Genomic DNA, 23,770 nt, shown 5'->3' on the forward strand with positions numbered 1-23,770 from the left:
TTGAGCCAAGTGCAATGGCAAGTCCGCTTTAGTTTGAGTAATCCTATAGGAAGTGGGAACTCAAAATTACTGATGCTAGCTGGCTGTTAGGAGACTCGTTTGATTTTGGAACCCGAAATTTCAAGTCGATCCTAGTAGGCTCGGCTAGAACTCTCATGTTGTGAAGTAGAATCAGGGCCTAAGTGACAAGCCCGATGACGTTCCAAGGGGAGCATCGAGTGGCATCATTTTTGGAAAACCTACTGATGGACTACTAAAAGGTATGTCTTGGATTGAGACTGGCAGACACCTCACAATTGGAACAATGATGATGAAGAATTACTTGCTAAAAATTGTTCTTTTTCTCTCCTCAGCTCATTCTTCTTTCTCCCTTTAGCTTCATTCATTATTATGGATGTGATGTGGGGAAGGGCTAGGGGTTGTCCTAGGTGTGGTAAATATGCATTGTGCTTTTCCTTCTTCTTTTTTTGAATAGACAATTGAAAAGTCACGAAAATGAATAAATTACTTAGATATGGACCTGAGTGTAAGCTCGATACATTCCTTACTTAGAAGATACTCCTTGAAATATTTGCATAGTTGTAGTGAAGTATCTAGAAAGAATAGGTGTGATCACATGGTAAATATGCTATCCACCGTGCTCTCTAGTAACTTTATGTAGTAGGTTGGAAATAGTTTCATAGGGAGTTATTGGTTGATGGAGGAGCTTGATGAGAAGATGGAGGTACTTGCAAGTGGCAATGAAGGAGGGGTCTTGGCCATTAGCAAATTCCCTCACAAAGGGCACAAAGGAGGGAGTTAGGTAGATAGGTTGGAATAGGTATGTCCTATCTACATGGGTGGCTCTAATATCTGGAATTTTTGGGAAATTGTACCGCCCATCTTCTGTTTCCTAATCATTTTATTCAACCCTTCTTGGGTAGGAATAGAAAAGAGGATCTGCCCATTCCTCCTTTTGAGAATAAAATGAAGGATCCCTAAGCCATCCTATTGCCTTGAGATATCACAATTTTGGTAGTCCTGGCCATACGTCCCCGAGATTCAATTTTAAATACCTCCCTCTGTCTCCTTAAATATTGCAATGCTTTTGGTATGCTTCCACATCTAGGGGATCGAGACACTTAGCAATAATGTTTTCAACTATTTGAATGAGCAACCACAGAGTGTGCTAGGGAAGTGGATTTCTAAATCTAGTCTCCTCATTCACTTTAAACTCAAACTTTACTATAGGATTGGCCTTTTGTTTTGCCTGATACTTTTGTACCATCTCCTTGGTATTTTCTTCCTCTTCCTATGGTAAGAGCTTAGGGGGGATAGGATACTCCTTCACTCTTTGTGGATGAGCTTGTAAAGTCTGGACCATGGCTATGTAGGCATCCTTTTGCTATGGATATTCTACCTTAGCTATTAAATGAGTCATGTGACTCCCCTGCATCAAATTTTGGTAAATCAATTTGGCTAGCATAACATTTCATTGATAGCAATTTTAGAGCTATTGATATGTACGTGGAATGTTATGGTCCACAAATCTAGGGCTTGTAAGATGGGAGCAGTCGTCATAAGAGCCTTTTTTAAGGCTTTATAGCAAGTTTGGCATTCCTTTGTCTAGGCTCATGTACTCAACACCTTGTAAAGTGGTTGTAGTGGCAACATAATTTAACACAAATTGCCAATAATATCTAGTGTGGCCAAGGAAGCACTGCACTCCCTTTGGATTAGCGTGGAGAGAGATTCATAATGACTTTTTGCATCTTCACCCACTCTTGTGCCTCTTCACCTAGTTTTTCTTATCAACTTGCTTCTGCCTCTTCCTTAGCTTTGAGTTGCTCTTTTAGCTCTCGGATTTCTCGTTGATGTTTTGCTACTTGATGAGTTGCTTCCAACTTGAGTGCTGCTAAGGATTCTCTTTCAGTCTCCAGCTTGGCTGATGCTGCTCTCTTCTCTTCCTGCCTTTTCTAGCTGTGTTAGAAGATCTTTGACGACGTACTCATCATATGTTGTGACCGTGGGTGTTGTGTAGTCGTAGAGGCATATGAAAGGCGGGAAGGATCGAGTAAGAGAGCACGAAGGTGAGAGCTATGGCGGATGGAGCAAGAACAAGAGAGAGAGAAACTCCAAATGTGGGAACTCCAACAATCACAATGTGTGACAAGCCTTCCCTTTATTCAAATGTCACTGAAAGAATAAAGAATGAAGTGACAGTGATGGGTGTCCATCACCTGCAGTGTGCAAGTGTGGGCATTGTCAATGTAATAATACACGGGCGGCTAGGCGGAGGCACCTTTACCCCCAACAACCTCCCACTTAAAGGAAAATTTGCCTCAGTGAGGAGTGAGAAGTAGTTATACCTAACGTCAATGTGTTTTGTCTTCGCATGGAAGACCGGATTCTTGGCTAAATGGATAGCACTCATAGAATCCGAATGTAGTGTAGGGATAGCATCTGCAATACCAAGGTCAGCAACCAAATGACCTAACCAAATGGCCTCCTTGCAAGCCTCAGTGGCTGCAACATACTCAGCCTCTGTAGTATTAGAAAGGGCCGTGCATTTCTACACCCTAGACATCCATGAAACAACACCTCTAGCAAAAGTAAACACATAGCTAGAGGTGGACTTCCTACTATCTGCATATCCTGCATAGTCAAAGTCAGTGTATCCCATGACTCATGTATGCTAGCTACCATAACATATGCACATATCAGCAGTGCCCTTCAAGTACCTCATGATACCCTTCACGACATCCCAATGCCTCTTGCCAGGTGTAGCCATATAACGTGCCACAACACCAACTGCAAAAGCAATATCTGGATGGATGGCTATCATGGCATACATAAGACTGCCCACTACGGATGCATAGGGAATCTTGGCCATCTTGGCCCTCTACTCATCTGTCTATGGACAATCATCCTGTGATACCTTCACATGAGAAGGCAATGGACAACCACCAATAGACTTTACATCCTACATATGGAAGCGCTCAAGGACTTTATGAATGTACTCTCTCTGTGATAGATAGAGTAGTCCTTGATGCCTATCACGCATAATGCACATACCAAGAATATGAGAGCCATGTCCCAGATCTTTCATCTCAAATCTCTTCTTGAGCTTAGCCTTAAGAGCATCTAGTTCATCATGAGCTTTCCTTGCCAAAAGCATGTCATCCACATAGAGTACCAAAATCAATAAAGATCCATCATGGACTTTCTTCGTATACAAGCACAGATCCATATAGCAGTACGGATGTATCCCTATGACTGCATAAATGCATTGAACTTATGATACCATTCCCTAGGTGCATGCTTCAAGCCATAAAGACTTTTCCTCAATCTATACACTAGGTGTTCCCTACTAGGCTCTGCAAAGCCCTTAGGCTGCTCCATGTAAATCTCATCATGCAAGTCCCCATGTAAGAAAGCCATCTTGACATCCAACTGATACAAGTCCAAGTCAAGCTGTGCAGCCAAAGCCAAGACTAAGCATAGGGTGGTGATCTTAACCACAGGAGAGAAGACCTCATCAAATTTAACACGATGCTCTTGGTTAAAACCCTTAGCTACCAATCTGGCCTTGTATGCCGGCCTGGGATGTTCAAGGGCACTTTTCAACTTGTACAACCACTTTCAAGGCAAATCCCTCTTGCCACTAGGCAAGGAAACCAAATCCCACTTATGATTCTTATGCAACGAGTCAATCTCAGACTACATAGCCCTCTCCCAAGAGTGACTATCACCCTTGCACATAGCCTCATCATAGGTGAGAGGCTCTCCTACATTTGTAACCAAGGCATAATTTATGGAGGGCTTATAGTGGTCAGGAGATCGTCTATCTCTAGTAGAATGCCTCAATGCAGGATGTGCTACCTGTCCAATATCCTATCTAGCATCATGTGTAACATCCTAGCCATGAGTACCAACTATTGCTACAAGTTGTTCATGTGGTTGTACGAGAGCAAGCAGTACCTCCTGAAAGATAACCCTGCATATCTCCAGTGCCTTTTTAGGCTGCCTATGTCCTCGTGGAACATTAATGATATGCACTACAATCGTAACTGTCTCAATTCAAAAATGTTGTGGTAAGCCTGCATGGGTAAGCCTGCATGGCCAAGCATAATACGTACCCTCTCCTAGATAGTCCTATTCATGCGCTCATCCATACCATTCTAGGGAGGGGTGTAAGGGGTGTCAACTGATGCTTAATACTTCTCTCATCACAAAATTTCTCAAAGGCCCGTGAGACATACTCACCCCCATTATCTATCCTTAGGTATTTCAGTCTATGCCCAGACTAGCTCTCGCCTAAGGCAAGCCAACATTGAAATACTGCCAAGACATCAGACTTCTTCTTTATGGGATAAGCCCAAACCTTACATGAAAGTCATCAATAAATGTAATGAAGTACTTTGCACCCCCTAGTGATTGACAGGGCATGGGTCCACAAACATCACAATGCACAAGAGCCAATGGCTCATCCATGTGTGACATACCAGACTTCTTATGTGAGTTCCTAGTCTACCTGCCATATAAACAATGATCACATGATGCAAAGTCAAGAGAGTCAAAAGGCAGGATATACTGCAAAGCACAAAGCATTTTCATTTCTTTAAGAGACGTATGCCGAGATGAGCATGCTAGAGAGATACATGTGACATAGAACCCACTAACAAAACATGGTCAATAGTACCAAATACAACCAAGGGGTAGAGGCTAGCAGACTTGGCACCTCTTGCAAGAATAAGCCTGCCACGAGTTATCTTCCATACAAAATCACCAAAGCATATATGATAGCCTGCATCATCAAGCTGCCCAACATACATAAGGCTTTTAGTCAGTGCAAGTACATGACATACATTATGTAGAATAATAGTGCTACTAGAGAGGGAAATTGTAGAGTGATATCACCAATGCCAACAATAGCAAGAGACCGATCATCACCTAAGCACACATTACTAGATACACTGCGATAGGTATGAAACCACTCACAGTAGGGGATCACATGAAAAGACGCACCCAAATCCAAGAGCCAACACTGTCCATGAATAGACTAAGCCTCGTTGGTCAGCTGAGACAGGCATCACATGAAGAGGTTGCTAAGATGTAGTCACTATCAGACTCCTCAGGCTGCATGACATTTATCTCCTAGACTTTGTAGGTATAATACTGTGGTTATTGGATTTCTCCTACACTTTTTCTTTCCCCTTTTCTTTGCGCTTGTCATCGCGCATCTTACGGCACTGCAACCGTATGTGTCGTGCTTTTCCACAATAATGGCATGTAAGATCTGACTTACGTCCATGAGACTTACTACATCCACGTGACTTAGATCAAGACTTCTAAGACTCCTTCCCATGACGATCATTATCTTTCTTGCCACTTCTACCAGCTCTAATGGATAAAGCATGTGAAGTGTGGGAAGTATCATTGTTTTTCTTGTTAATTTCTTCAATCAAAAGAGCACTCTCTACATCTTACAATTTCAATCCATCAAGTTTGTTGATACAAATCGCAGTAGTGCGAAATACATCCCAAGACTCAGGTAAAGTGCCAAGCAGAAACAAAAGATGCAGATTATCCTGAAACTCAATACCTTGTTGAAGCACATTCTTCATGATAGAATGAAACTGGCTAAAGTGAGCAGACAATGGGGTCCCCTCCTTCATGCGGAGATCCATCAACTGTTTAAGCCAATACATTTGTAAAGTAAGGCTTTGCTTTGCATAAAGTTTCTAAATCTTTTCCCGTAGATTCCATGCACTCTAATCTTCATCTTCAACAACATTATTATGGACCTCTTCAGAGAGTGATAAAATGATAGTGGACTTACATAGTGCATTTAAATCAGCCCAATCATCATCATCCATATTCTTGAGTTTAATACCTTTGTTTCTTAGTGGCTTAATCTACAATTTTTGTACCAAAACATGCCATATTTGAGATTTCCAGTAGCCATAGTTAGTGCCATCCAACTTGGCAATGTTAAACAAAGCCATATCTTTGAGATGACTAACCATAATGAGTATCTTTGAGATTTCTAGTAGCCATAGTTAGTGCTATTAGAGAGGGAAACTGTAGAGTGATATCTTTGAGATGGCTAGACCAGCGGTCTAGCATTTGATAACATCCAAGTACATCATGTACGAACCCAAGTCAATCTCTGACAAGCTAAGAAACATCCAAAAGAGGTTCTAAAGTATCCAACTACAAGCCCAACTAAAGCTCCAAGTGGCAAAGAAGCTCAAACAATGTAGGTAGCATGCATCACTAACATATGCTTCAAAGCATGTACCAACAGGTCATGCATAGACTATAGATATAACCTCTATCACAAAGCATGCCAATGTAAACCAATGTCAAGTAAGTGTTAATCAATACGGAACTCAAATGAGGCTCAAAATACATTCCAAAACCATCCAAGACATTTTCCAACCTCCGTTTGCATCCAAATAGTCATAACAAGCATCTGGGAAGCACCGAGACCAATAGGCATAACATAACCCGAGTTAAATAGCTTCACCCCTATTCTATTACAACAATGTGGGAGCCTTCACTCAACCACCAAGACCCACGGACCGCTTATTGTTCAAGTGTTCCAAGCCGAGCACTAATGGCTACCTCTCACATAACCGACGCACCATCCATATCTACGGGTGTAGTGAGCTTACCTCCGTGCCGTTCGAGTTACCTCCTCTCCCGCGCACTTCGGTAGCTCCACGATCCAAGTGCAAGCTTCAAGCAAGCTCCATCCTCAAGCTCCACGCTCCAAGCTCCATTGCCGCGAGCAAGACAAGAGAAGAGAAGAGAAGAGAAGAAGAGAGGAGAAGATGGAGAGCTTCTCCTCCTCGGTCCCTCACCCTCACACACTCACTCCCTCACACTCTCACACTCCCTCTCTCAAGCACAAGCTCAAGCAAGCAAGAAAAAGAAGACAAAGAAGAAGAAGAGAGCTACTTTTGGCCACACACAAGAATGAGCTCCTCATTCACTTTTCAACTTTATATACAAAACCCTAAATCCCTTTTGGGCAGTCATCCCCTTTTCCCCTTTTTACATGGCCGGCCGTAGCCTAGGCCCTTTTTCCCATTGTCATTCTATCTTCCTAGCTTCCTTTCCACCGCCCATCTACATTTACAAATTGCACGGGAGAGAGCCCAGCGCTCCTTGAATTAAACCATGATGCGCTTGCACTCTTTTACAAAAGTTTTGACTTGCGCTTTTCCTTGTGCGCCTTTCTCCCTTATTTAGGACTCTTCTCCTTGTGCGTCTTTGTCTTCCGTTTCTCTTTGCCTTGGCCTTTGTCTTTGTCTTCTGCTTTAGCTTTTTTGATTTCCCACCTTTGTTCATTTGAGGGTTAACATTACCCCCCTCCTAGATGAGTGCCAGTCCCATGGCACTCACCGTCGTAGGTAGCAGGCTGTAGCATGGACCGAAGACGTGGGTGACAAGGACGCCTGTGGTTTCCGTGGAGGAGTGTTGGTGGTGGTGTGGCAGAAGGTCCTGGGGGCCTGTTGGTGGCCAAGGTGACTGGTAGAAGGTTGTTGGAGTTGGTGGTAGGGCTATTCTGTGTTGGGGATTGCATTGATGGCCAGCACAAGTGTTGGTTTGTTGGGGATTGTGCTCATGGCGATTCGTTGCGAGCTTGTCAGAAGGGAAGGGATAAGCATTCAGAGTTGGGTGTTGATGAAGAGCGAACGACACTTTCGTTAGAGTCTTCAACACCTGCAATAGAAAACCTCTCATGTGGTCTCTCCCTAAGGGGTAGTGCTAGTCTTCTTATCATGCACAAGACATATTTTGATTAGTTTGGGAGACAGGTCGAACTCTAAGCAAGCCTGGAGTATTGTCCTGCCCTTGAGTACCCAAATCGTGTATATACTTCGGTGCAGATATTATGTGAGTGCTCGTGCATATTTAGGTATTACTTAGCTAAAGACTGTCAGTCTGGTTCCTTGTATAGCAATGGGTCAGTGAAGCAAGGGCTTAGTTGATGGAAAAATTTGTCGATGAAGACGGGGAGTACACTTGAAGATTGCTTGAGACATCATTATGGTCTTGTCAAGGCAATGTAGCACAATTAAGCTCTGTGATGTCTTAGCTTTTGGTAGCTAGTGGCTACTCGTAGTGCTTGAAAAGTATGGTGTACTTTTCCATTGTCTTTCATGCTGTACTTACCACTGTTGATTGTAATGTCATTGAGATGGAGTGCAAAAGAATTGTGCAAGTGGTCCAGGGTGACAGGTCTAACCATAGGCGAGGCAAGCTCCCTAGGTATGTCCTGCCCTTAATGTGCCCTGAACAATTGTGGGGGATGTACAAAGGGCTAGGGGATTAGGGATGGAGCCAACCGACCAAGGTCACTGGACATACCTAATTTGAGGACCCCTAGGTGCAGTGCTGTGATCGTGTGTGCTTTTTTTCTTTTTTCTTTTCTTTTCTTTTTTTATTTCCTTTTTTCCTTTTCTTTTCTTTTCTTTTCTTTCTTGCTTTCTTTCTTTCTCTTTTTTTTTGTGAAAAAAAATGAATACAATCAATGCCATACATTGAGGCTATCAGCCTTTCATTTGGATTGAGAAATGTTGGAATCCAAAGGCTATGAAGAATGGATATTACAGAGAGGATTGTGTCACCAGCCTTGATGCTAGAGGAACTCTTGTTGAGATGAAGAGATACACTTGAGATATTGCAAACCTCCTTGCGACACATGCGATGTTGGTACAATTGAGATAACGACTGCCATGAGCCAACTATAGAGCTTGACCGAGAAAGAGAGCGTAGCCCATGAATATGCTTTGGGCTATGCGATGTGGGCAGTCGGCAGCATGGCTTTGTCGCGGCTCTTTGTGGGGTCGATGGTCTTGTGGTGATTGGGCATTTAACACTTTCACACAAAGACCTGTCTCATCCTGTATCCACTTGTCACTTCATGAGAGTACATGCATGGTATATGCCGCAACTATAATAAACCAGTGCAATGCAAGGAGACATCACTTATCTGAATTCTATGGTGTGGACTTAGATATTTATCACCTACGCTTGATTAGCTTTTTCTTTTGCTAAAGACGTGAAATATATTAAACGTAGATATGAAAAGTTCGTACAATTTGGGAACATGTCAACACTTAACCATTTGAAGACAAAGAGTCCTGGCCAGGTAGCTTTTAATAAGCCTTTATACAGCATGGGGCTACTCTATTTGTACGAGGCGGGGTGAGTCTGGGTGGTCAGGCGATTGGGGCTCTACTAGTGCGGGGCTCCCGTGGGGTTGGGCAGGGAACATGTCGGTTGGGACATGAATGGTGTAGTCCCGGGCCGCGACCATTTCCAAAATGTCTTTAAACAGTTCATTAAATTCTTCCCTGTCCCAGGCCGCCTTTTCTCTTCATGGGCACCTGGTGCTCGAGTGTACATTGGGGGTTTGTGCCACTGGTGTTGCCACATTGTGTGCGCCTCCTTGAGCGTCCACTCCCCTGGCCCACGGATTCTTCAGCCTTCATCCGGGGCGGTGTCGCTTGGGGCCGCGTTTCTTGGCATACCTTTTAAGAGTGAGCACATAGCGCGCCAATGAAGGGGTGTGTGTGGCATGTTCCCGTCGACTGCAGAGAGCGTCCTTGCAAGCTAGCTGCCCTTGGTTCTCCATGTTTTCCTCGTAGGGGGACCTGTAAGATGCGAATCAAGGATTAGGATTTGTTACATGATAAGACCATTCATATGTAAGGGATTATAGTGCGGGTTATCAAGCGCATAGGATGAGAAGGGGAGGGGTAGGGCATGCAGTGCTTGTTGCAGAGGGATGGCCCCCGTGATGTATATTTAGCCTCCTGCCATTAGCAGATCTTGGTTCATGCCGAGTTACGTCGGCTGGCGGTCATGGATTTAGGCAGGGCTCCTCCTCGGAAGGATAGACCAGAAAGGGGGAAAGGTGTATAGAAAGGGGCGATACCCCATCTACACCATCAGAGTCGTTGGTCAAGGCTTCCTATGGCGGTAATGAGGGTTGCATGCCCTTCACTTGGAGGTGGGAATGGTCACACGACTTTTAAAAGTGTGATGAGAGGAGGACCTGAGGAGCTTAGCCTATCAAACCCAACTCTTCTCCATGCGCTTGACTATCATTGCTTGTGTGTGTTGATAGTATCTATACAGGGTGACACAAAAATCATTGTTTACATATACATCTATATATATACAGATAGGAATCCATGTCACCTCACAAGGATAGAAACCAATTGTAGAACTCAGGGTTGTACTGGAGCATGGCACACGCATCTAGTATTCGTAGCAGCTTACTCAATACCGATAGATATTTTGCCACATTGAGTAGCATGGAACCTTGTCCGAGTCTACTGGCAATATGTAACTCCTCCTCAGTGAGAACCTTATCAAACAGAGCATTCTCTTGGCTAGTTCTAGCTAAGTCCGTACCCCAAATGGTAGTCAGCACTCGAAGGGAAGTTGGTGCCACATAGGTTGGGTCTCTTTGAGACCGCCATTTGGCCAATCGCTCCTCTGAGACTGTCATGATCTGAGCCCCTAGTTTGGCCATTACAACGCGGTTTTCACACCAACGCTGTTCAAATTGACTTCGGCCTATGACAGTTGCTTTAGTTGCTCTAGGTCTACGAGATTCGGTTGGCAGAGCACTTCATTAAACGTGACGGCTAAGCGCAGTTCATCAGCTTCCTCGTCAGCGATGAGTCGCATGCGTTCATGTAAGAGCTTGTTATAGTGCTTGTCAAGATGTTCTTGCTCTTCCCAAGATAGAGGAAAGGGCAAGTAATCTCCAAGATGCTCCTTGGGGATTGTGCCCACGTCCGCAAGGACGTAAAATCGTGAGAACACCTTGAGCTTAGCATCCAACTCAGCTAAGCATTCTGTGATACTTCTATGTTCAATGAGGGCTTGCTCGGTTGCCATCTCATGCAAGGTTCTAGGAGTTTGCCTAGGCTTTAGCATAGCTGGGGGTTCAGGCCTGTATGAGCAAGATTGGTTAACGCTAGGATTGCTCATGCTCTTGGGGTTTCCTTGTTTCTCTTGAGGCTTCGTTATTGCGCCATGGTTCTCCTTGGGTGTGACTGGTATGACCTTGTCACCCTGTTGTGACAGCGTTGTATCCACTCTTGATTGGTCAATGTGAGTTCTATTGTCAGTGGATAGAGTGTTGCAAGCAACTGTTGATGCCAATGGTTGCTTTGGTTTTTCAGAGCACACGGATGTGTCTGAGGGTTCACTGCCATTAGGAGAGACATCAATGGGTTCATTGGTGGATGGACTTGATGCTTTATTCCCCAGCTCTCCCTTGCTCTTGGTCTCAATGCTCTTGGGGTCCACCACCACCTGTAGATGCTGTTGTTTTCGATGTTTTCTCCTCTTTTTCTTGGTCAATGAAGGTGCATCTCTCAATGACTCAGGACCCTGGACTAGGTCAACCGTTGATGTGCTTGGTTGGGCCTCAGCATTCTCTTTCTCTAGTGTGTCCTTATGGGACACAACTATGGCCTGCTAAATAGCCTCGCCCGGTTGTGAGGATACAACTGCCTCCCTTTTTGGAGAGTTTAGCTCTTCAGCCAACTCCCTTGTGTTTAACTCCTCCGGCCTAGGCTTTAGGCACTTTGAAAGTGCTGGAGTTGTCAATGAAGTTGGTTGTGACACCTCCTCCACAGGTAAATCACTAAGGACACATTCCACAAGGGGCATTGTCACGGCCAAGGGCTGTGACTGCTGTGATCCCTGATTGGAAGTAGTGGTGGCTAGTCCAGTGGGCTGGCTACTCTTGGTGGATTGCGGTGTTAAGTCCTTAGGTCGATTGGAAGTGGTCATGCCTTTTGTTGCCTTTAGAGCATTCACTTGAGTATCAGTTGAGCTAGCCATGATGGATTGTATAGGCATATCCTTAGGTTGAGAGCTAAGGGTGGTGTCGTGTCCTGCCTCTTGGACATTTGGAAGCTCTGATGTAGGTAGAGATTGGGATCGATTAGCCGCACTTGACGACTGTTGTGCTTTGTGTATCCATTTAGGAGAAGAGGGTGTAGGAGACTTGGGACTCCTAAGTGGTTTTGACTCTGCCTGGGAGATTTGCTCACGACTGCTAGATGATTTTGCTATTTGCTTTGTTGAGCATTCAGTCTTATCATGAGCAATGTTGTGCCTGTGGTGCTCATTATCCTTTTGGGCAGTCAAAGGCTCCTTGAGCACTAGTGGTCCTTGTGCACGCTCGACAGTTACCTCTGATATCTGCTTGCTAAGCATGCTAGGCTGAGGATCTAATTTTTGATAGGTCACGTTTGGTTTCTTGATTCCAATCGTGAGGGGCCCAATCACTCCAATATTTTTGGTTCGAGACTTGGATTTTCGTTTAGGTTTCCTCCTATGCCTCTTTGCTTTTGACATAATTTGGGTTTCTGTCAGAGATGGTTTAGCAGGGGGTTTTGGTACCCAAATCCATCAGTTGCCTGCATAATACCCTTGAGCCCGAAGCAACCCCTTCGATATCCATCGTGGCGTTGTGCTAGCTCTCCATCGATGCCTCCGTCTATAAGGCTTGGACTTCTTTCGTGGTCTTCTATGATATCTGTAAGTCCCAACTCCATCCTTGGCCTTGTCTCCTGACCTTTTTGTTTCAAGCATGGCCTCACTCTTCACTAGTTCTCGTTGTTCGACTTGTGCTTGTATCAGTTTTTCCAACAAGTCCTTGCTCTCATTAGTAGGCTTGAGTATTACGTCAGCACCTTCCTTGCTTTTCCCTTGAGGTTTGATGAGGTCACCCTTGCTAAACGTTGTGACTATCCTCACACCCGGTAGTGTCAGGTGTATCCTCTGTGCTACATAGTCGGCCTCACACTTGGTCACCCTTTTGAAGGGTCTTCCTAGGAGGGTTTCTTTCCCGCAGCTAGCACTATTTGGAGGAACATGAAATAGGATAGGCAAGCTTTCTGTTTCAATTGTCGCAAGGATTTTGCACTTCCCTATGAGTGCTTGTGGGTGTCCCCCATAAGGGCTAAGAGTTGCACTAGTCGGTGTGAGCTCTGGTTGGCCTAGTAGGGTCCATGATTCATAGGTCAAGATGTTAAAATCTGCTCCTTCATCAATCAGAGCATCGATAGTATGCTCTCTTTTCGCGGTGAGTTTGACTCTAAGATAAGCAGGTGGTACTGTGTCTTCATCTTCCGGGTCTTGGCTTGTAAATGTAAGCCTTCTGATAGATGCCCTTGAGTCCCCAACTGCACAACCAGACGTGGATTCTCCACCAATGTCTTGGGTCGTCTGTGCAGTGTTGCTCAAGGTGCGGAGGGGGCAGAGCCCCCTCTGCGGGGGTCCGGGGGGGCAGTCCCCCCCGGCCCGCAGGGCCGTTATAGTAAACGCCATATGCAATTCGGAGGACCGTTTATAGCCTAATTTTGAACTACGCGCTCTAAAATTTAGCCCAGTGATGGATCTGTGATGTGCCTTTAGCTCTACGTAGCCTTTGGGGTCAATCTTGGGGTTTAGATGTGTTAAAATTTTTGTTCTAGGTACCTGTTCGATTTTGACAGTTTTTTGTCTGATTCTCACATGTCCGATTTTCAGGAGTTCGATTATCAGAATCGGACGTCCGATTTTGGGTTGGTCCGATCGGCCTAGTGGTCCGATTTTGGTCACGTCCAATTCTAGGAGTCGGATCGAAAAAGTGGTCCGATTCTGGGAATCGGATCGGACAGGGTGGTTCGATTTTGGCTGGTCCAATTTCGGACTGGTCCGATTCTGGACGGTTCGATTCTGGACGGGCCGATTCTGGACGGTCTGATTCTGGACGGGCCGATTCTAGGGTGGTCTGAGTGTCCGAGTGTCCAAGTCGGACGGGTTGGTCCGATTGGACAACAGTCTGAGTGTCCAAGTCCGAGCGTACGAGTGGTCCGATTTCCAAAATCGGATGGGTTGGTTCGAGTGGTCCGATCGGATAGGTTGGTCCGATCGGACGGTTGTCCGAGCGTCCGATTATGGACTGGTCTGATTCTGGACGGAGTCCGATTCTGGGACTCGGACGAGATGGTCTGACTACGCGGCCGACAGCCTGCGAGTTGCACGCCATGCCTCTAGGTTGACGTCTACTACACCGAATCGTCCAGCGCCTTCCAGATAGATGCAAGACACTACAAGGGAATGCTAGACATGCCTAGAATCACTGTGGTGCTCAAATCAAACGGCACTCCAAGGATCTATGCCCCTATTCCTCTCTTTTAGCCTGTTATACAGCAACAGAAACCCTACTATTTGCTTCTTTTTCTTTGTTTTTTCCTATCCTAAATGCATATAAATCACAAAGTAAATACCTACACTACTCCATCTCACAACATAAATCTCAAAAAAGCAAAAAACTACTTGCCAAGGAGATCGAATACCATCTTCAACCCCCTCCCTTCCTACCTATCTCAAGCACCGGTTCGGGGGAAAACCCTTACTTTGATGCTCGATTCGAAGCGCGCAAGCGCTCAAGGCTTGAATCCTTTGGTCCCGGCAACGGAACCAAAATGTGGGAGCCTTCACTCAACCGCCAAGACCCACGGACCGCTTATTGTTCAAGTGTTCCAAGCCGAGCACTAATGGCTACCTCTCACATAACCGATGCGCCATCCATATCTACGGGTGTAGTGAGCTTACCACCGTGCTGTTTGAGTTACCTCCTCTCCCGCGCACTCCGGTAGCTCCACGATCCAAGTGCAAGCTTCAAGCAAGCTCCATCCTCAAGCTCCACGCTCCAAGCTCCATTGTCGCGAGCAAGACAAGAGAAGAGAAGAGAAGAGAAGAAGAGAGGAGAAGATGGAGAGCTTCTCCTCCTCGGTCTTTCACCCTCACACACTCACTCCCTCACACTCTCACACTCCCTCTCTCAAGCACAAGCTCAAGCAAGCAAGAACAAGAAGAAGAAGAAGAAGAAGAGAGCTACTTTTGGCCACACACAAGAATGAGCTCCTCATTCACTTTTCAACTTTATATACAAAACCCTAAATCCCTTTTGGGCAGTCATCCCCTTTTTACATGGCCAGCCGTAGCCTAGGCCCTTTTTTCCATTGTCATTCTATCTTCCTAGCTTCCTTTCCACCGCCCATCTGCATTTACAAATTGCACGGGCGCTCCTTGAATTAAACCATGATGCGCTTGCGCTCTTTTACAAAAGTTTTGACTTGCGCTTTTCCTTGTGCGCCTTTCTCCCTTATTTAGGACTCTTCTCCTTGTGCGTCTTTGTCTTTCGTTTCTTTTTGCCTTGGCCTTTGTCTTTGTCTTCTGCTTTAGCTTTTTTAGATTTCCCACCTTCGTTCGTTTGAGGGTTAACAAACAATAAATTCACTATCAAACTAAGTATAAACAAGGCCAAAATCAACACCAAATAAATGGCATATCATATGCATAGCTTCCCATAACATCCGGCATGATTCAGGTACCAAATGGCATCAATAGCTAATACCAAGCAAAGCATAAGCATCAAATCCTAATGTAGCACTATTTGGGGCTGCCTGTGTACTATTATGATAGTCCTAGACTAAAGTATATCAGACCCAAATTTCAATGCCAAGCTCAAGCATTCAATGCCATGGTTGAAGTGTGCTCCTATGCCTCAAATGAGACCTTTATGTAGTGCCAATGGCCTGAGAAGGTACTGGAGATGAAGGCCACATTTTTTATAGGCTGAGAAAATGGAGCAATCTACTGAAATCACATTTTTTATTTTGTTGAGGGAGTTGAGGCACTACCTGATGGTTAGGGAGCTTCTATTAGGGACCATGGGTTGGGCTTGCAGCTCAGATGATGTGCTACACTCAGCTTGAGAAGAAACTCGGCCACTAGCCTCCTTAGGGGTGGTCAAGTCAATGGAAGTCAGCTATAGTTTTGGTCGATGGACTTGCTACAGTGCCAACAGCTTAGTGATCTTGGGCTCTATGGGTTTAGTAGCTCTAGGCTCTGCAAGCTTGGGTATGAGGGTCTCTTGGGGCCTTGCTTCCTTAACTACTATTCAATCTTGCTTAGATGGGTTTGAGGGTGGCACTTGAGTAGTGCCCTTGACAGTTTCGGCTTTAGGCACCCATATCTAGGCATTGCCCTCATAATACCCCTGCACATGCAACAAGGTTTTGGGAACCCATCCCTGCTTAACCATTCGTCTTCGTATGTATCACCTATTCTACAGCCTCTTAGCTCTTGGGTGTGAGTTTCTAGCATTGCGAGGTCATGTGTGCCTACTTTTAGGAGGGGGCCTTTGTGCTTAGGCACCCATTTGAGTTGTGATGCATGGGTCTTAGCTTTTATTTCAATAGTTTTTTGGTTTTGAGGTTTAGAGGGTTGTGACAATTTATGACCCCCCTCCTTAGGCTTGGTGGTGGGTTGCTCTATCGGTGGCTTTGCAAGATTTGATGGAGCCAAACTACCCTTCTTGAAGGTCGTGACTATACGTACATTGATGATGGCTAGATGAATGTGCTGTGACTAGTAGTCGACATTACAAAGTGTCTGCCTTTTAAATGTACGTCCTAACAGTGATTATGTACTAGTATCCTTCGCATTCCACAACACATAAAAGATCATTGGTATGCTTTCAGACTCGATAGAGACTATAACCTTGCACTTTCATAGAAGTGCATATGATTGACCCCCAAATGGGCTGAGCTTGGCGTTAGTGGGCTACAATTGTGGTCTGCCAATTTGAATCCAATGATCGTGAGTCAAGATACTAAAGTCAACACCCCCATCGATCAATGCATTAAATGTATGTGTTTTCTTGGCAATGACAGTCATGTGCAGGTAAGCCGGAGCTATGGCTTCCTCATCTTCATCTTCAATTTCTGTGATAGTGACCACTTGTACCTTGATAGGGGATTCTAGCATTGGAGGCTCATAGGTCACAAGTCGCGGATGTCCTCTTTCTCTTTCTACTTGATATTCATCAGTCTTACTAGCAGATTTTCAAAGTATCCGGGCTCAGAGAATCTCTTGATGAAGAGGTTTTTGAGGCCGTTAAAGTCCGCTCATTCTCCAGCATCTAGGCTCGTGTACCAAGTCCTACCCTTTTCGCCTAAGCAAAGCCCGAATGCTTGAGAGCATTGAGTCAAGTCACTGAGGCCATTGGCCTCACAAACTTGCTCAAATTGCTCTACAAAGCTGTATGGATCGTCGTGGGGTTGGTATTTGTCAAGTTGCTTTGCAACAATTGGGATTTTAGACTAGCCCTTAGAGCCTTGGTTTGCTCCTAATTCTACTAGTAATGATGTCGCTAGTGCTGCAGCACTCTACTCTGATGTTGTATTGTCGAGCAGTTGCTTCATGAGAAGCTCACTCAATGTCAAGTCTCCTTCCAAGGCTCTCTCATGATCGGTCTGATTCCCACCTACTCGGTTCAACACTCGCTGTACCTCGTGCAATTCTGCATTCTGCCTTAAGCTCCTAGCACGCTTGTCTTGGTTGTATTTCACTATGCCTTGCAGCGCCTTGTGGGCTAGCTTCTGTTCCTCTTCCAAGTCTGTTATGATGGCCTCTGTTGTTCTACCACAGTGCTCATACCGAGCGTGTGCATCGTAGCTACTCACTAACTGCTGAATTACCTATGGAAAAACTCCTAAGTCGAGTTCCTCGTTCGGCCTACAGTCTGAGCTTCCCTTTATCATGAACACATTCTTGTGCTCCACCAAGTTGTTAATCAAGTTGAGCAAGTTGGTCAGATCCACTTCTCTAATGCCGCTTGCTTGGTCCAACCCTGTGCCTTGGTCATCCGTCTATGTCTTAGGATCTTCTCCTAATGGTGGGTTCCTTGAGGTGTTTATCTGAGTGAGTTCCTTGACTTATTGCATCCAATCCTCAATTTATCTCTACTCAGTGTGTGTGTGTTCTTTCCTGTGCACTTGTGCTCAATCAAGCTTTCAACTATCCTTAAGTGTACTTCAAGTGAAGAAATTTAGGGTGAGTGCGGAAAACAAGAATCTAAGCGGCTTACGCACTCTCACTTCGTTTAGGTCTGATAGGCTTGTTGACCCACTTCTGCACGTCTTGTCAAGTTTCAGGGTTTCTCACTGCATTGTCTTACTCGTTTTCAGTTTGTTCAGGGTCTTTGGCTCAGCTGGTTGTCGCTAGGACTCTGGGTCTTGCAATAGCCTGCTCGAGCTGCTAAGTGGCTGTGTCCTATAAATTTACCTATTCCCTACGCCAGAATCGAGTTCTACGCGTCGGGAGGACTCATGAAGGTTTACACGGCCAAACTCTAGCCGGGTCTAGTATTAATTCTTGAAAATTTGGAAAAATTCTGACTTGGCCCATCTCGTCCGAATTGCAAGGGCTAAGTGATGGATTCTGACGGGTCGAGGGCCGAATGGAAATTGTGGGCCGAGTGTGTCACTCGGATGGGCCGAGTTGTCATTGGCCGAGGGCCGAATGGGAAGCTCGGATAGGGTGACTCAGACGGGGTGATTCAAATGGGTTGAGGAGATTCACTCAAACGGGCCAAGGGGGTCTATTCGGACTGCCCGAGGCATGTGGATCGAGGGCCGAGTTTCGATATGACCGAGTGAACTTTTGGCCGAGTTGGTTCGTTCGAACGAGCCGAGAGCCGAATGGGGTAGATTGGTTGAGGGGCGACTTGCGAGTAGGCCGAGTGACATGATCGGACGGGCCGAATTGACTAGTGGGCCGAGTCGGCCAAGAGTAAGTGGGCTGAGGGCCGAGGGCCGATTCTGGGACTCGGCCCAGGAACTGGCCACTTGGACAGGCTGAACGGCACGCGATGATGGCAGCAAAGGCACTAATTTGCTCAAATCTTGCGACACATGCAATCATATCACACAAGAGCTTCCAGATCAGTACCAAGGCATAAGGAGAAGGGCTTGATATACCTGGAACGCATGGTAGACTCCTCGGCGGTAAGATTGAATTGAATCTCCAAGAGCTCTCTCTCTCTCTCTCTCTCTCTCTCTCTCTCTCTCTCTCTCTCAATGTCAAGGTATGAAATGAGCTCTTCCTTGACCTCTTGGCTCTTAAACCCCTTCCGGGGTAAGGTTTTGATGTCCCTAATCACTCACTTGCCAACATTAAACATCCCAAGCACTCTTTTTCCCATTTTTGCATGATTTGTGCCTTGTTTTGCCCTGTTTTACAACAGCAAACCCTATGCTTTTTCGATCCGATTTCCTAATCCTAACCTGTTGAGATATCGAGCTCCACTCGTGATACGCCAGGGTGACTGTTGTGTATTTATGTCACCGACTTGTCAGTTGCAGATGCGGTTGGTACACCGCCCCTGAATAATAGCTACATGATAGCTATCCTTATCTACTCTAGTTCGTGGCTCAGTTAGTATGCCACCTTAGTTAGTTGAGTTTGGTTTGAGACCCATATCTAGGGTTCTTCTATTTCTTTGTACTTGAGTTCTTTTGGCTTACACAACTAAGAAGAGGAAAACTGTTTTTTAGCCTCCACCCTTGTGTGTCTTCCCCCATTGTGCAAGCAAGAAAGCTTCAAGCGAGACTCCTTCCTTCTCTCCCACAATCCTGACATGGTATCAGAGCCTTGTTCGTGGTAAGGAGCTCAAGAAAGCAAGCCAAGCTCGCGGTGGACTGGTAAGAGGAGCAGTGTTGCTTTCATTTTCTGTTTTGGGAGCAGATCTCTGCAGGTAGCACAGCCGAAAATTGTAGGAGTGCATTGTCTCAGGTTGAGACGCCCTTCGCGGTGAAGCAAGAGGGCAGTATATGCTGCGGGAAAGAGCTTTAGCTCTTGGCAACCCTGTTTTTTTGATTTGAGGCCATTTCGGGGCCTGTTTTGGAGGCGGAAGTTTTCTGCACGCACTCAGGAAAAGGCTCAGTTTTATGCTGTTCAGCCACTGTTCTACAGGTCGGTGAAAAGTTACTGTAGAAATTGCATCGTATGCTTGTGCGCAGAGACATTGGGAGTTTCAGAATCATCCTTGGTTCCTGTTTATGCAAAATCGTCACTAGGAAGTGACTGTGTGGTCAAATACCACTTTCGCCAATTTTGCAGATTTGCCTTTGTGAGGGTGAAGCTGAGTTTTTGCAGTGACAGAATTTTTCGCAGTGTTCTGTAATGGCGTCTGATTCTCTTTCACAGATTGTAACCGAAAAGCTTGACAAGAACAACTTCCAGGCATGGAAGTTTAGAATGACGAATTTCCTTATGGGAAAAGGATATTGGGAATTTGTTGCAGGAAATGAAGAAGAACCAGTTCTTCCTGATGTTCCCAATCAACAGCAAATGCAGGCATTCAAAGCATGGCATGAGAGAGCCAGGAAAGTTATGTATTGGCTGTCTATCAGCATTTCAGACTCTATGATTGTGCATATTCAGGATGCAAGTACGCCAAAGGAGGCATGGGATACTTTGTCAAAAATGTATAGCACAAATACGCAAGCCAGGAAAATGCAGCTCAAGCAAGAGTTGCATAATGTGCAAAGAGAAAGTATGAGCATCAACGACTACCACATGAAGGTGAAGAAGATTGCAGATGCACTTGCTTCCATTGGGTCGCCAGTGGAAGATGATGATTTAGTTTCCGTGACCTTGAATGGTCTAGGAAAGGATTATGCACAGTTCCGAACATCCATTTCCGTCCGTGAAAGATTTCCTGATTTTGAGGAGTTGATTGCTCTTCTAATTTCTGAGGAGCAGAGAAATGGTGGTGCATCTTCTTCAGGAGGAACTTCAAAAGAAGCTGTCTTCTACTCAAATGCTGGAAGAGGTAGAGGCAGAGGTAGAGGAGGCCGATTTGGAGGCCGTGGAAGAAATCAGAATATGCAGCAAACTCAAGAAAACCAGTCCTATGGAGGAGGACGTCGTAACTCTAGAGGCAGGGGGAGCCAAAGAGGTCGTGGTGGATGGCAAAGAGGTCAAAATGCAAACAGTAATGTTGAATGCTACTACTGTGGTAAAATGGGTCATATGGCTAAAGACTGCTATAAAAAGCAGAATGACATCATGAATGGAAAACTGCAACAAGGGAATTATGCATCTTCTAACAGACAGGGTGATGACAGAAATGAGCATTTGTTCATGGTGCAGCACATGAACAATTCTGTGACAAGTGCAGAAGAAAGCAATGATGTATGGTATGTTGACTCAGGTGCATCAAACCACATGACAGGTCATGCAGAATGGATGGAGGATGCAAGGAAAATGGAAAAACCAGGATTTGTGGAGACTGGTGATGATACTGCACATCCTATTGTGCAGATTGGAAAAATTCCTTTGTCTATGCAGGATGGGAAAAAGAAATACCTGTCCAATGTATTTCATATTCCCAATATCACCAAGAATCTGGTTTCTGTTGGTCAAATGGTTGAGCAGGGCTTGCAGGTCAGATTTAATCCTCATGGATGCTTTGTTGAGGATATGAAAAATAAAGGTCGCTTGATAGCAAAAGGAAAGAAGAAGGGCAGAATGTTTACATTGGATGCAGATATGTCTGAATTGAGTGCAGCAATGTTTGCACATGGGACCGGTGTAGTTGCAGATATTGATATCTGGCATAAACGCATTGGTCATGTTAATGTAGAGCGACTTAAATCAATGCAGGCCCAAAATATTGTTGCAGGATTGCCAAAATTCAAGGTTGCAGAAATGCATAAGGTATGTGAAGCCTGTCAGTTTGGAAAACAGGCAAGGAAACCATTTCCTAGACATGTTCAAGAGAGTGAGAAGCCATTGGAATTAATCCACTCTGATGTGTGGACTACTAAAGCTGCATCTCTTGGAGGCTGTCATTATTTTGTCACTTTTATTGATGACTATAGCAGAAAAGTTTGGGTGTATTTTATGAAAAAGAAAAGTGAAGTTTTTGGGCATTTCAAAACCCTTAAAGCTATGGCTGAAAAAAAAACAGGTCTGCAAATAAAATGCCTAAGGTCAGATGGAGGGGGAGAGTACCTCTCAAATGAGTTTGCAAAGTTCTTGCAGGAGCATGGCATAAAGCAGCAATATTCATGCAGTTATACCCCACAACAAAATGGAATTGCAGAAAGGAAAAACAGGCATATTGGAGAGGTATCTCGTGCCATGCTCAATGAAAAAGACTTGCCAGATTCTTATTGGGCTGAAGCAGTTGCTACAACAGTCTACATAATGAACAGGACTCCCACTGCAGCAATACATGGAATGACTCCAGAGGAGAGATATACTGGTAGGAAACCAGATATTTCTCATTTGAAAATTTTTGGTTGTATTGCCTATGTACATGTGCCAGATGAGCTGAGATCCAAGTTGGATCCAAAAGCTGAGAAGTGCATCTTTATTGGTTACTCTCTGCAGCAAAAAGGGTATAGATGCTATAACCCTTCTACTTGTAAGTTTACAGTGAGCAGAGATGTTGTTTTTTATGAGATGAGTAGCTGGTATAAACCAGTAAATGTGATTGATGATGTAGATGCACAAAATGGTAATGCTGCACAGAATTCACAGCAGCAGTCACAAAATATTAGTGGACCTGGAGCGTCCTCTAGCAGTGGTTCACATTCTTCGCCATGGACAGGCAGATTGAGATCAGGAGAATCTTCTCAAAGCAATGCAGATAGTGGTATGCAGGTATCACGAAAAGGAAAAGAGAAGGTTGATCAGCCCATGTTTGATGTGAATGCAGGTCACTCTTATGTGGATGGTGAATCCAGTGGCTCAGAGCAGAGCATTGATGATGAGTTGGGTATTCCTTCTATTGTTACACCTGGAGTAAGGAAGACCAGGGATGTTTTGAGAGCACCTGGGAGTGAACCTACTTTGCGCAGGTCTACGAGAGCTAGGTATCCTGTGGATAGGCTGAAATATGATGGATTTACAGCCATTCACTATGCATATATGGTCAAAGTGATTCAGGAACCAGAACCCACTTCTTTTGAGCAAGCCATGGGAAAAGAAAAATGGGAGAAAGCCATGGATGAAGAAATGGATGCCTTGGAAGCAAATGCTACATGGGAATTGGTACCTTTGCCTAAAGGTAAAAATGTAATTGGCTGTAAGTGGGTTTATAAGGTGAAGCACAATGCAGATGGTTCTGTGAACAGATACAAGGCAAGATTAGTAGTCAAGGGGTATGCACAAACATATGGCATTGACTATGAAGAAACATTCAGTCCGGTTGCAAGGATGGCAACCGTAAGAGCAGTCATTGCTATGGCTGCATCAAAGGGATGGTCTTTACATCAGATGGATGTAAAGAATGCCTTCTTGCATGGTGATTTGCAAGAAGAGGTCTATATGGAGCAGCCACCAGGTTATGTGCATGCTGTTCATCCTGAGTTTGTTTGCAGGTTGAAGAAAGCCTTGTATGGCTTGAAGCAAGCATCTAGAGCATGGTCTGATAAGATAGGACAGTATCTTGTCACTATTGGCTTTCAGATTTCCAAGGCAGATTTCTCACTTTATGTGAGAAAAACAGAGAAAGGTATTATGCTACTTGTCATTTATTTTGATGATTTGATTATGACAGGTGACAGTGATGAAGATATCCTTCATGTGAAAATGCTATTGAAGCAGAAGTTTGAGATGAAGGATTTGGGAGAGCTGCGTTATTTCTTGGGCATTGAGGTGATCAGATCACCAAGTGGGATACAGCTCTTGCAGAGGCAGTATGGATTGGACATGCTGTCCAAATATGGGATGACAGGCTGAAAGCCTATTTCAGTTCCTTTGGAGCAAAATGTGAAGCTGAGCACACATGCAGGTGAGCTTCTAGAAGACCCTACTATGTACAGACGCATAGTAGGAAGTTTGATTTATATGACTATTACCAGGCCAGATTTGAGCTATGTTGTTGGATTGGTAA

Source organism: Lygodium microphyllum, chromosome 7 (genome assembly GCF_053477565.2).
Source record: "Lygodium microphyllum isolate KBCC chromosome 7, Lygodium_microphyllum_v1.1.10, whole genome shotgun sequence".
NCBI classification, from domain to species: Eukaryota; Viridiplantae; Streptophyta; class Polypodiopsida; order Schizaeales; family Lygodiaceae; genus Lygodium; species Lygodium microphyllum.